This window comes from Sander lucioperca, chromosome 13 (assembly GCF_008315115.2).
Source record: "Sander lucioperca isolate FBNREF2018 chromosome 13, SLUC_FBN_1.2, whole genome shotgun sequence".
NCBI classification, from domain to species: domain Eukaryota; kingdom Metazoa; phylum Chordata; class Actinopteri; order Perciformes; family Percidae; genus Sander; species Sander lucioperca.
The window spans coordinates 26483957-26498682 of record NC_050185.1 but is presented as its reverse complement, the minus strand read 5'-3'; positions in this window follow the sequence as shown (position 1 = coordinate 26498682).

Here is a 14726-nt window from a genome sequence, read left to right as displayed (position 1 = left end):
CACCTGATGAAGACGTTGGAGCGGCTCTTCCTCAGCCTCCTCAGACCCCAGGTACAACACGCCCAGGACCGGCTGCAGTTTGCGTACCAGTCAGATGTTGGTGTGGAGGATGCCATCATCTACATGCTACACCGAGTCCACTCCCATCTGGATAAGGGAAGCAGCACAGTGAGGATCCTTTTCTTGGACTTCTCCAGTGCCTTCAATACTATCCGGCCCCTCATACTTCAGGACAAACTGAACAGGATGGGAGTGGACCCCTATCTGGTAGACTGGATCAAGGACTACCTCACTGACAGGCCACAGTACGTCAGGCTGAAGGACACCACGTCTGACACTGTGGTAAGCAGCATTGGAGCCCCCCAGGGCACAGTGCTGGCTCCTCTTCTCTTCACCCTGTACACCTCGGACTTCTGTTACAACTCGGAGCTGTGTCACATACAGAAGTACGCTGATGACACAGCCATCGTTGGGTGTATCAGGGGTGACAGAGAGGAGGAGTATCGGAGTCTGGGGAGGGATTTTGCTCTCTGGTGTCACACTAACTAACTACAGCTCAACACCTATAAGACGAAGGAGCTGGTCATTGACTTTGGGAGGTCCAGACCAAGACCGCGACCAGTCCTGCTAGAGGGAGCTGAGGTGGAGGCTGTGCAGTCATACATATACCCCGGGCTGTGGCTGGATAATAAACTGGACTGGACAACACACACCAGCCACCTGTACAGAAAGACACAAAGCAGGTTGTACTTCCTGAGGAGACTGCGGTCTTTCAATATCTGCAGCAAACTGCTGCTGATGTTTTACCAGTCTGTGGTTACCAGTGTCCTCTTCTACACTGTGGTGTGCTGGGGGGGCAGCATATCCAAGAAGGACACCTCCAGACTGGATAAACTGATCAGGCGGGCCGGCTCTGTGGTCGGCATGAAGCTGGACTCACTGGTGACGGTGGCAGAGAGGAGGACACTGGACAAACTGCTGGACATTACTGACAATGCCAGCCACCCCCTGCACACCGTCATCAGCAACCAGAGGAGCCCGTTCAGTGGAAGGCTGCTCCTTCCCAAATGCAGGATCAACAGACTCAAGAACTCCTTTGTCCCTCATGCCATCATACTCTACAACTCCTCACTTGGGGGGAGGAGGAAATAGGGTAAAGAGGACATAACATAACAGGAAGGAAGGGAAGGAGTGGTAGCTCATTCACTGTGCAATAATTTTATAATCTACTCACATACATACCTGGACACTCTAACTGCTCTTAACTTTTAATTTATGCTTATATATCTATATATTTATCTGTAGTTTATTATTGTTGTTTTACTGTTTGTTTACTTTTTTGTAAAAAATATTTAGCTAAAAGTCTATGTATATTGTTATTCTTATACTGTATTTTTTGTTTTCTATACCTCTTTATTTAAAGAGTGTTTTATTTGTATGCTGCTAAAATCTGCTGCTGGATATTTAATTTCCTTGCGGGAGTCATCCCAAAAGGATCAATAAAGAGAAGTCTAAGTCTAAGTCTAAGTCTAAGTCTGATACCAAACTTCTACAGTAGTACAACTAGTTTCTGTACTTATAAAACGAAACTATTTGTACTACTGCAGAAGTTTGGTATCATTCCAGGTATTATTAGTGGGATAATTTACGAGATACAAACGTGGATCCATTATCGCCTGCACTAAGCTAACCAGCTGATAACGCCAACTCGACCAACGTTATAACAGGGGAATAAAGCTTATGGGGGCGTTGTTTGGCTCGAGGTCAAGGTGCAAAGCAGCCTAGGGTGAAATTACTCTGAACCATCACTTTAACTGAACAGCTTCGGAGTCAATGGAATGGTTATATGAATTTTTTCGAGTTGAATGGTGGCCGTCTCGCTTCTCCCTAGCGCCTGTGAGTGGAAAAACCACCCTTGCAACTTTCGGCCCAGCGAGCTGCCAGCCTCAGCGCCAGGAAGTATCATGATATCAGGTCTCGCGATGTAACAAATTGCTTCACAGCACTGCACACATACGCCCATTCAGGAACCGGCTAACAAGGTAGTGATGGAGTTTTTCACACTATCGTCATGGCTGAGCCGGCTAAAAAGAAGCAGAAAGCTAGGAGAGTATTGTAGGAGGGACAAAGAAAGAGGAAACGGTAGACCGACCAAGTGAGGAGTCAGACAAAAGTAAACATAGGAGCTACCAAATATCTATTCTGAACCTGTAGGGGGAGCTCTATAGAGAATCCTGTGAACAAAAGCGAGAAAACAGCGAAGAAATAGCCAAAACTGCATAGCGCCCCTTCAACAGGCCACGGAGGGAGAGGAAGGGCTAGAGCATTCGGTCAATTTTCAAAATGATCTCCCTGTGAAGACTCCCGATCACATATTTCATCACTACACTGTTTTATTAACTAATGCCGACCTGACACCATACGACTTTTCAAGCGATCAAACTGCCGCAGACAAATTTCCAATATAGGAATGAAATCCTGAGAGTCTTGCTTGAACAGGTGGCCGGCTAGCGTTAGCTTTCCACCTAGCTAGGTTTTACTCCAGCCCCCGTTCGCGTTTCACCACTGAGGATGTCCCCCCGTGATCGCCCGCTACGGCCGCTGCAGTTGCTCGCTCCGGCCGCCGCAGCTGCTGCTGCTCGCTCCGGCCACCGCTGCTGCCCGATGGTCAAACTAACCTGTACGGCGGGCCACAGCAACCTCTTATTTCCGAACATTCATCTCTCCCCCGCATCACGTTAACTGTACTACTATGCTTAGCTCCGTAGGTGGTAGCTCAAGCTTGACGTGCTTCGGTGATATTTTAATTCGGCTTTACACAATGTGCATATGGCTTTCGACTTGTCGCCATTCAGGATTTCATTGCTGCTGTCTTTCTCCATCATGCAGCAGGATGTGTTACGAGGAAGTGGCAGCTTGATGAACTGTGCTGCAAAGGGTCAAAATAGTAGCCTGTTAGGCACGATGCAAAGCCGAGTGAAGTGTAAAATAAATTAATAAATGCCAGCATGCGATTAATGCGATTAAAAAACGCTTAACGTGTTAACGCTGACAGCCCTAATCAGAATAGGTTTATGTGGTTTAATTTTCAAAAAATACCATATTTTTGTCGTACTGCACATTGTTGCAGCTCCTCTTTTCAACCTGTGTGTTGAACGTTCTGTTTTAGAGAGTGGGGCATCTCACTTCTGTTCCATCTTTGTTGGGAGTCACACATGCTCAGTAGCTAGGTAAGGAGTACGAGCCAGTCAGAAGCAGAGTATGAGGGTGTGCCCTGACAGTACCTAGGTAAGGACTACTAGCCAGTCAGAAGCAGAGTATGAGGGCGTGCCCTGACAGTACCTAGGTAAGGACTACTAGCCAGTCAGAAGCAGAGAATGAGGGCGTGCCACGCTAGCAGCTAGGCGAGCATTATAACGTGTGTTACAAAGTGACGCATGTTTGTTTCTGACGTAAAGGCTGGACTACAATAGAGCTGTTTGGAGCAGTTTGTGAACAGTGTTTTCTGTTGGAGATGGTAAGTCCCTTTGGGGTGGACTTTGGGCTTTTTCACTTTGTAAACCTATAACGTGCACAAAAATATATATAACACAATAAAGGAAAGGGAAAAAGCCAAAAAGCATAATATGAGCACTTTAAATTAAATCACATCAGGAAGCATTTTTATCTCTTTTTATCACTCCATAAATCAGAAAATACTGTCATGTTTTGTGAATGAAATGTTGTATAATTCAGGCTGTGAATGATTTGTGAACAAAGCCCTGCTGTGTAAAAAGCTTCAGAATATACAGAGGAATGAAAGTGGAAAGTTTGGTGTCTGAGTGCTGCTGAAGAGGAGAATTCTGGCTCAGAGTCTGAGAACTAAAACCTTTAAAGATATGGATTGTAAAACTCAGACATTTTGAAGACACTACAGCTGTACAGGGTCAACATTTAACCAACATATACAAGTCTAAAATGTTCACTGAAATATGCAATTTGGTGAATTTAGAAGAAATATACAGACACAAATACATGTTTTCTTTCCACTACTCTGATTAAAGACATGTTATGGAAGATAAAGAGCCTAAAATTTCAAACCATTGTTTTGCCTAAAGTGTCTCAACTTAAACCAAAATCTGTTGATATGAGATTCTATAATTAGTTGATTTGTATTTGCTGCCGTGTGTGACACACTTTGCCAATAGACCTTTTTCACTGCAGACATGTTGACATGTCGTAGTAGGAGAAGCACAGGTGTATTCAAAACCATGAATGATGGCTGCAGTCCACTTAGGAGAGGCCCTGGTATTGTGCATGCTGACTCACTGAAATAGCTTACTGGGACACTTATTGGAATTGAGCCATCCTTAAGGTTATCAATTTCAGCTGTGCTTTTCCTACTATGACAAGTCAAAATATCTGCTGAGAAAAAGGTCCATTAGGATTTGAAACGTCCTCAACAAATATGTTATTTTCTGCAGCATGTGCTGCGTTCTGCTTTAGTGTTAACGCTTGAGATGAAATCTTACAAACGTAAAAAGAACTGAATAAAATATAGGTAGGAAGCAGGAATATGGTCAGTCAAACCTTATATTGTTTTTAAGTATTTAAATGAAGCAGTGAAGTGTTTCCTGATGATGTGTGAGCCTGTTTTAATTTTACTGAATATAAAAGTGAATTTTAGTCTTATTGAAGCATGTGTCAATTAAAGTCCTGTTTGCAGATGTTATCTAATCACATCTCATCTGATTTATGTATCATTATTTTGTTTAATGGATAAAGGTTTTGTTCATTTTGAGACCATTATCAGGCAAATGGTGTTACATACTGAGAAGCCATCTTTTAAAGGAGGTGACTTGTTTGTATGTACTAATCACCAACTTTACATGAAATAATGCAATATTACAAAACATTCATTCACATTTCCGTTAGATAGAGACTAAGATTAAATACAACACTCTATAGTAACAATAATATCATCCCAGAGAAATCTATAATTGATGGATGTGTTATGGTTTCAGTATTTTGCTTTGTATTTTGTTCTATTTCTGTAGCCTGTTTGTAGTTTTCTTTATGTTTCCTGTTTTTGTATATTCTGTATTTTTCTGTTCCCTGTCTTGTAAATGTATCATGTGTTGTGTATTTTGGTCTGTATATATTTTGTTGTGTATTTTTCTGTTCCCTGTTGTGCATTTCCCTGTTTATGTTATGATTCCTGTTTTATTTTGATAGTCTGTTTTCTGTCTTGTCATGTCTAGTTTTACTTCCTTTGTTTTCCCACCTGTGTGATTGTCTAATGTGCTCCAACTGTTCCCCAGCCGTGGTGTCACCTGTCTTGTGTCTTCTCGTTACCTAGTTTATTTAGCCCCTGTGTTTCCTTTGTCTGGTGTCAGATTGTTTTCTGTCCGTTTTGCGTCCTTGTGCTTTTCCCATCAGTTTGTGTCTGCATCCGGTCAGTTTGTGTTTTTGCCCTGTCTGCTTGTTCTCGGTCAGTGTGTCTCAGCCATGTGCCTTTGTTGGAATCTTCCTTGCGTTCTTTTGTTCTTGTGAGTTTTTCCCAGTGAGTTTTTCCAGTCTCTGTACTGCCGTTTTTCGTTCACAATAAATCCTCAACGCCAACTTTCTCCTGCCTCTCTCTGCGTTTGGGTCCTCTTTCCCCTGCTGACCACCACAGGATGTTGATATCTGTATAATTAATCAATCAGCATTTATTTATATAGCGCTTTACAGCAATCAGCAGGTATCCAAAGTGCTTTACATCAAGGACAAGAGTAAAACAACATAACATACAATAAAAAGAACAAAACATAATACAGTAAAATCAGAAAAAGGTTACATAAAAACATGAGAAGGAAAGGGAAAATGTCACACCACTATTATGTATTAAAAGCCATTCTAAATAAAAAAGTTTTGAGTTTGAGTCTGTAAAAGTGTGAATGTCAAAGACTTGGGGCAGCATACTGAATGCAAACCAAAAAACAAAATGCATTCATTGATAGACATGTTAACAAAACTTTGCAACTTTGGACCTAATCGTCCCCCTCCGACGCACTTGTCTCCTGTTGTAGATGTGCAAAGTATTTTTATGTTTTATGTAAAGGAAAACACAGGTGTCTTACAGCAGCAGTCAATGTGGTACTGACAGTAATAAATACGTCAAAAACATACGAATTACAGTGCTCTACTTTTCATAGTGATATGTACGAATGGTTCATGAGAACAGCCTGATTAACCGCCATTTATATAATGTTTCTCTCGCTCATCTTTACAAGGCTTAACTGAACCCTCTGCATAATGGATTGATGAACTTCATTCATGGGTTAGGGTTAGGGGTTCAAACTTTTGGGTTCAAACTGGCTATACATATTTAAACTGTGTACTTGATTTGACAATTTGGTTTTGCTCATCCCCCTGCAGCATGGATAACCAAACTTTCAATTTGGATATTCTCCAGCTGGAGGGGTTAAAAGTCATCCCCCAGTCCTCCCTTCCCGCCTTCATCCTCCTCATCTACGTCTTCATCATGGTGTCCAACAACGGCCTGGGGGTGCTCATCTTCATGGAGCGGAGCCTCCAGCAGCCCATGTATCTGCTCATCTGCAACATGAGCATCAATGATGAGTTTGGGGTGACAACCGTCATCCCTCGCATCCTGAGTTACATTTTCGTTCCAATCACAGGCCGGTACATTCATTACATCGACTGCGTAGTTCAGGCATTTATTTTGAATACATTTTTTATTGAGAAAGGCACAAGATTAACATTACACATTTAGCCCTTTCTTTCTTTTCTTTTTTTCAGCCCCCTATTCCTTAACACACACACACACACACACACACACACACACACAATGTAAAACATTCCAAAACTAAAAATAAATTTGTTAAGTTTAGAGACCCTCCCTCGTGTTGGTCCCACTGAGGCTAATATTATATGAAGAGGAGCGCTGTTCCCCATGGGACACCATATGCCCTCATGGCTGACCTTAACTGCAGGTAGAAGATAAAATTAAGATAGAAGATAGAATTAAAGGCTCTTAAGCCATGGTTACAATACAGGTCTTCTAAAACATAAACTCCCTTGTTCTTCCAATGTGGGAATGAAAAAGGTATATTGCCCTTAAGAAGTGAAAAATTGTTGAAAATTGGGGAGTGATTGTGCCATTTGGGATCTGCGTGCACATATTTCAATACAGTACGGAAAGTTGTGAGATGAAATGAAAGGGCCTAAACATAATTTGGCTTTTTTAAAAGGTATGTTGGAATACACTAGGTCCTGCAGTCTGTGAGGCAGTGACAAATTTTCCTCAATTGGTCTCCAAATGACTGAAGAACCAATATTGAACCAAATAGATAGAGGGCGTAACACAAAGGACCGAAAGTACGCCGTAAAATCTGGGAGAGCCAGTCCTCACTGTGCCTTGCCTCGTTGAAGAGTTGTGAGTTTTAAACAAGGCCTCTTTCCATATGTATTTAGATATTAATGAGTGAAGTTTTTTCCCAGTAGCCAATAGGAGGAGAAAGAGGAATCATAGAAGAGTAAAAGTTAACACGAGGTAGTAGATCCATTTTAACTGATATATGGGCTTGAAGTGAATTTGGGAGATTTGACCAGTGTTGAAAGTCCTTCTCTACACGTTTGTATATACCTTAAAAGTTTTGTGCAGCAATAGATGGCAAAGAAGGGAAGATATCATCGCTGAAATACCTGAAACTCTTGACTATTGGTATGTGGGAGGGCAGGGGAGTTTGAGATGTAACAGAATTTAAATGCATCAGTGCTGACTTTGTCCAGTTAATTTTGTAACCAGAAAACAAGCTAAATGAATCAAACGTGGAAAGCAAATGTGAAACTGAAAAACCTGTGTTGCCTACGTAGAGAAGTATATCATCAGCATACAATGATATCCAATGATTTGTATTACAAAATGTGATGGGATGCATTGACGGATGTTGTTGGATTTTCTGAGTCAGTGGTTCGAGGGAGAGGGCAAATAGAGTTCCCCTAGATACTGGGAACTGGGCAGATCAACAATTGCCAGTGTTGACCATTGCTGAGGGATTTGCGAATACATTTTTTACCATACTAATGAATTGTGCACCTAGCACAAATGTATCCGAAGTAGCCCAAAGATAGTCCCATTCCCATTCCAACCAATCAAACACTTTTCTCGGCATCCAGTGATAGAACCAAGCAGGGTTTGTCTATGCTGCTTGCCGCATGAATAATATGCAGCAGGCGACGCATGTCATCTGATGCTAGTCGAGTTTTAATAAAACTGGTCTAACGTTGTGAAACGGTCACAGTTTGGTAAGGTTTAGGCACCAAAACTACTTGCTGAATAGAATGTGACATTCACACTTAACATAGTTTTTGTTTCCAGCAATGGTTCCCAACCTGAAGATCCCCCACGAGGGGTCTCAAAAGCTTCACGGGGGGTCACGAGGCCTTCTAATTTAAGTTTAAAAAGAGATTGGGTTTTGGGTTACATCAGTACATCTGTTATGTTGCTTCACTTCCGGTTCCATGTGACACAGAACGTGACTTAGCTCTGTTTGTTCCTTGAAGTAAATACATCTGTCTTTTACTTTAACAAATTTTTAAACTGGGCGAAATTACTGTTTGTTTGACCCATCCTTTTTTACGTCTTCTACTTCGTGCTTTACTCATGTCATAATTACTACTGCCCTTAGAGGGCATTGGCACTATAAACGTAAATATAGGTCGTAATTGCTGCTTGAACAAACAACTTGTGTGTGCTTTTTTCCATGGGAGGACAGTGTCTAACATTTGCACAGTGATATAACACAATGCTATGGATAAGATCAAGATCAGGATTAGACTTATCATGAAGGTACTTTAAATAATTACAATACATTCATTTATCTGTGCCTTTTCTCGATACTCAAGGACACCTTACATGTATAATAGCTCTGTTTTGGGATCTTGTTCCAGGTTAGTAAAAGTTACCTTGTTTACACAAGTTTATATCTTGTTAGCAGAGTTATTATTTTGTTCCCGAACAAGATTTAAAAAAGAAAGACTTAGGGCGCACTAATTCTTTCGTACCACAGTATTTTCTCTCAAGAACCAGAGGAAGTGCACATTGTGCTTCAATAACCAATACTAGCTTTTACAAATAATATATATGTAATGTATGTAATATGTAATAATTTTACAATACAATACAACAATACAACCTTAAAATACAATTCTGAACCTGAAAATGAGCATAATATGGCTGCTTTAAAATATGATATTGTTGTATTTTAAAAAACTGAATCCATTTTAAGTTGTAATATTTCCTTGTTATAGGTTCTTTATGGGGATTTATTAATGGTTTGGTTGAATTATAACGCATTCTGCGGTCTGTGATTTTCTTAATAACAGACCGTTGCTAAGTATAACACACCGTTGCCATGCATAGCAGAGTGTTGCCATGGACGCAATTCTGTTCACTCTGTAGGACAGCTATCAATCCGATGAAAGAAGTCCGGATAATTTATCAGCTGTGGCAAAAAGTGGAGAAACGTGGATCAACTTCTGTCCTCCAATTCAAGCAATGACAGCAGATCTGGTGAGCGTCTATCGCTACATCTTTATATACGGTCAATGATCGCTACATCTTTATATACAGTCTAAGAACGCTACATCTTTATATACGGTTTATGATCTCTACATCTTTATATACAGTCTATGATCTCTACATCTTTATATACGGTCTATGATCGCTACATCTTTATATACGGTCTATGATCTCTACATCTTTATATACGGTCTATGATCTCTACATCTTTATATACGGTCTATGATCTCTACATCTTTATATACAGTCTATGAGCTGTACATCATTATATAGTCTGTGATCACTACATCTTTATATACGGTCTATGATCGCTATGCAGTAACTTCCGCCGTAACTTCCGTCGTAGTGACAACAACACTAATGAGTTAGCTTACATTGCAAGAAGGTGTGTCAACTGCAGCGGTTGTGCAAAAAGGAAACGAGATGAATGAGGACATTAACGTCAACATAAATATTCCCAAAGAAGCCATTCACCGTGTCTCACTTCACCGCCAATGGAAATGTTCAGTTTAATGTGAATTAGAGCAGCCGATAGCCCGCTAGCTCAGGATAACACGCCTGTTCTCATAAAAACATACGATCATTTAGCTACGAAAAGTTAAGCACTGTAATTCGTAAGCATTCCACATATTTTTTGCTGCATGCACCCCAATGACCGCTGCTGTATAAGAAGGTGTGGATAGGTGATCATAAAACACAGGACTTTTAAGCCAGGGTGCGGAGTTCGCTTCCCGGGGAAAACGAAAGACTTTCACCCAGGAAATGTGTGTTCCTTGGGAGCAGGGCATGGAATTGGCACCCGCCCACCCGCCAAATGCGGGTAACTTTTGTGATTGGCGGGTGAAACTGTCAATCTACCTGCCACATTGGCGGGTAGCCAATGAGAATTGAGTGATTCAGACTCGTAACTATCGGTAAGCAGGGTACACGGTTGCTTACGGGCCTAGTCCAATCAGGGGCCCGCATCACTGGAAGACATTGATTGACAGCTGGGGCCCCCTATCGCATTTTCATTACTCACACAATCCCAGCATCCCACGTGCAGCCACTGACCAAGCGGGAGTGAGAACGGGTCAAATTCATTTCCTAGTTTCTGATATGAAGATGAGACGTGTATGTGACTCGAACATCTCACATTACAAACAAAACGTACAGCGAAAGACCGTGCAAAACATTTCAGACCGTCCTGCCAACCTGTAGACATTTTAACATCAATGTACGCTGTAACGATTTTTCACTCTAAAGTCAGCGCTGCTGTTTCAAATTGTCGGCTCTCTGCAGCGGGCGGGGCTGCTCCATTTCCCCCGCGACTGACGCGCACACACAAACACACACACAGACACACAAACACATGCACGCACAGACACACACACAAACGCACATGGTGGATGCAGGAAAAAACGCAGATGAGACGTACAGGATGACCTAAATTGAGGACAGCTACGTTATTGTAAGTGCAATGATAAGTTAAAGTCCAATAAGTACTTTATTAAACCGTATGAATGTGTCCCAGGCCAGGATAGGAAATTAACTAAACAATGTAAAGATCAACAAGCCACTGACAATGACAGATATGTTCATATTTGATTCATCCAATACATTATTTTGTGTCTTAAATCCACCAGCCTTTTTCATATTTTACCAACATTTGCAGCATCCTGAGCCTTTTTGGTAAAGTTCCTAGAAAATCTCAGCCCAGAGTAATTAATTAATAGTAATAAGTATTATTCTCCCCAAAACAAGTTTCCTTTTTATTTATTTTTTTATTTTTAAGAACTATACAAAAAACATTCATGTGTTATGGTGCGCATTCACCAGTGTTTTGTTGTTGTTGTGGTGTGCATAGGCTACTCCTGATTTTGTCAGTCATCTCATCTCTTATATGCAGTGGCATAACGAGCCAATACCGGGCCCCTATGCAGGATTATCAAGGCGGGCTACCATCACTAGGACAGGACAGGATCATAGAGTCACAGCAATTCCTGTTTTTCACCTTTATGACGCAAAAAAAAGTGGCTGGTAAAAAGTCCCTGTGGCAGGTGGATTTAAAAATCCACCTGCCACAGTGGCTGGTGGTCAAAAAAGTTAACTTCATGCCCTGCTTGGGAGTGTTTTAATCCAAACCATGATCTTTTTCCTAAACTTAACTAGATGTATTGGTGCCTAAACCTAACTGTTGTCGCCGCGTAAAGCTCACATTGTCTCCTAAATTTAACTGTAATGCCCGTTGAAACAATGGGCAGCTCGCGGTGCTGTGTACCCGGCTCACAGTCACCTATTCTCAGGTTAACTGAACCACCAACTACCACTGATACGACGGAGCACCATGCGGAGCAATGTAGCCGGCGTCGCAGAGCTCTGTAGCAGGTAAACACATCTACTTATTGCCGATGATACGACAGAGCTCTGACGGAGGTCTGTAGCCGCTGTCACGAAGCTTTGTAGCAGCTTATGGGCGCATTGCGTATTACGGAGCTGATTTCAAGTGCCAGTGTGAAGGCGGCGTTAGGATGGGTTGAATACATTTTACCGTATACGATTATATGTGATTACTAAATAAAAGCTTCTTTATAAAATAAAAGCTTCTTTCTTTGGTATTTTAGTTAGACAACGGTTTTCATGGCTGTCTGATTTTATGTTTTCCTTTGTTTTCTTATGTTGTTAGGGGTCCAAGCCCAAGGGGGCATGGGAACCGCGTAATGCAAGGCAACGCGGTTCACATCTCCAGCAGAGCTGTGGAACCCTATTGTTTTTCTACTGATTTTTTTTTTTTTTTCATTATTATTTTTCTCCGCCTAAAACTCTGACTACAGCCTAAATGGTACATGGTGGGGGGTTGCCGTTTTCAGGACTGATCCGAAACTCTGCAAAGACCTCAGGTGCAAAAATTTACCCACTTCCACCACTAGGTGGCGCTAAAGCAGAAAAAACGCGTTTGGCCCTATAACTCCCACACCGTACACCGGACATTTAAAAACCATATATCCACGTGTTCCCTGGATCCAACTGAATCACGTGATATATGCCACGCCCATTTCTGCCTAGACTTTTATTCATGAAAAATCGCGATCAAAAACCTACTTTTTCGATCTCCTCCTAGACCGTGCGACCGATCTGCACGAAACTTGAAGACAGACCTGACAAAAAGTTAATAAAAATAATTTTTATAGGATAAAAATTGTGCATATTACGCACAAACAAATTTGTGTAGCTAACTATTAAAACACCAACTTTGCCATATCTCAGCCAAAATAAATGCTATCAACGCCAAACTTGATTAGATTCTAGATTAGACTAGACTAGATTCTTGTTTGACATGACCCTCTGGAGGTCCCCCACGCGTTTTACGAAAATTGGTCACTAGGGGGCGCTACAAGTACAAAAAGTTTACATCTCATGAACGGCTCATCCGATTTTTACAAAATTTGATGGGTACCATCTAGGGACACTCCTGAGGCCATCTCTAGAGTGGGGTACTGAGGGGTCAAAGTGGGCGTGGCCTATGGGACCCAAGTCTAGATTCACCACTTACACTAATGTGAACAACTTTAAATGTACAGGCTAGATAGGCAATGGGTCATGGACCACACCTACCAAGAATTACACATGTGGACCACTAGTTGGCGCTATAATATTTTTTGCCTTTAACTCCCACAGTACACATCGCACATTAGAAAACCATACATCCACGTGTTCCTTGAATCAAACTGAATCACATGATATAGGCCACGCCCATTTTTTGATCGTGGATCAGCACGAAACCTGGTACGTAGCATCTCCAGATGGACCTGACCAAAAGTTACTCAAGGAATTTTGCTACGTTAAAGTATGCGCATTTGACAACCAAACTAATTTTCCTAGCTAGCTACCACACACATATTCATATCATATCTCGACCAAATTAAATGTTATCAGCGAATAACTTGGGAGCATTGTTCAACATCACACTACGATGCTCTGTAAATTTGTGTGTCAAATTTGGTGAAGATCGGCCTCTATGGGGCGCTATAAGCAACGTTTATTTGTTTTGGCCAATAACTCAATGCATTTAAATGGGAAATTTGCATTTACAATATCTCTGCCACAGTAACAGCAATCAACACGAAACTAGGCTAAAAAGAAAAGAAAGAAAAGGCTCTGTACCAAATTTGGCGAAGATCGGCCATTAGGGGGTGCTATAATGGACGTAGACGTGTTTTGGCCCTTTTACTCAATGTTAATGACATATTTGTAATGGGAATGTACCACAGACCTTGCAGCTCACGCTTCTCAATATTTACTGATGTTTAGTTTTATTTTTATTTGATTGGGACAATGCACGTTAATCAACATTTCTGTAAATGCGCCAGTGCTAGCCAGTCGGCTAATTTTCAACTGTAGTCCTCATATGCATGTCTTTGTGGTGGGAAACCGCGCAAACACGGGGAGAACATGCAAACTCCATACAGAAAGGCCCGGAACGACCTGGATTCGAACCCAGAACCTTCGCTGTGAGGGAGAAGTGCTAACCACTGAGCCACCGTGCTGCCCGCCATGTTTGCCTCCTACGTTACGTTTTGATTTTCGCTTTTGCATGCTCCTCTGTTTTTTTACAATAAGCAAACTTCTTAACCCACTTGACAAAGTTTCTACAACCTTCAGTGGACAAATGCAACTCTTTTCTCTCACTTTTTCAATACAAAATCAACACCATTTATAGGTGCCGATGAAAATACTGAGCATCATCTCCAATCCTATCCGTATATCATTGTTAAAGGTAGTCTGTATATGCGTGGAGTTGAACCTTTGACCGCTACGTTTGCAACGATGACTTTCGCAGACGTGTGGCGCGTGCCTCTCGATATTTACCGCCGTTTGCCTCCCCGCCGCCCGACTTTGGGTTCCGCTTTCGCGCACTCCCCGGAGCACCAGGGGCGACTGGCGTGGGTGGCTTGGGCCCTGTCATAACTGCTTGCAGTTCTAGTTTATTTATTGTATTTCATTTTATTGTGAAGCACTTTGTAATTTTTATCTGTGAAAAGTGCCATATGAATAAACTTCACTTACTTACTTCTTTATTTTTGGTGTCCAGTCTCTATGCCAATATCTTAAATTAAAAACAACCTACAGGAGAAACACATGCCCAGTATCAATGGTTGCCAAGCAACAGTGGACCTAT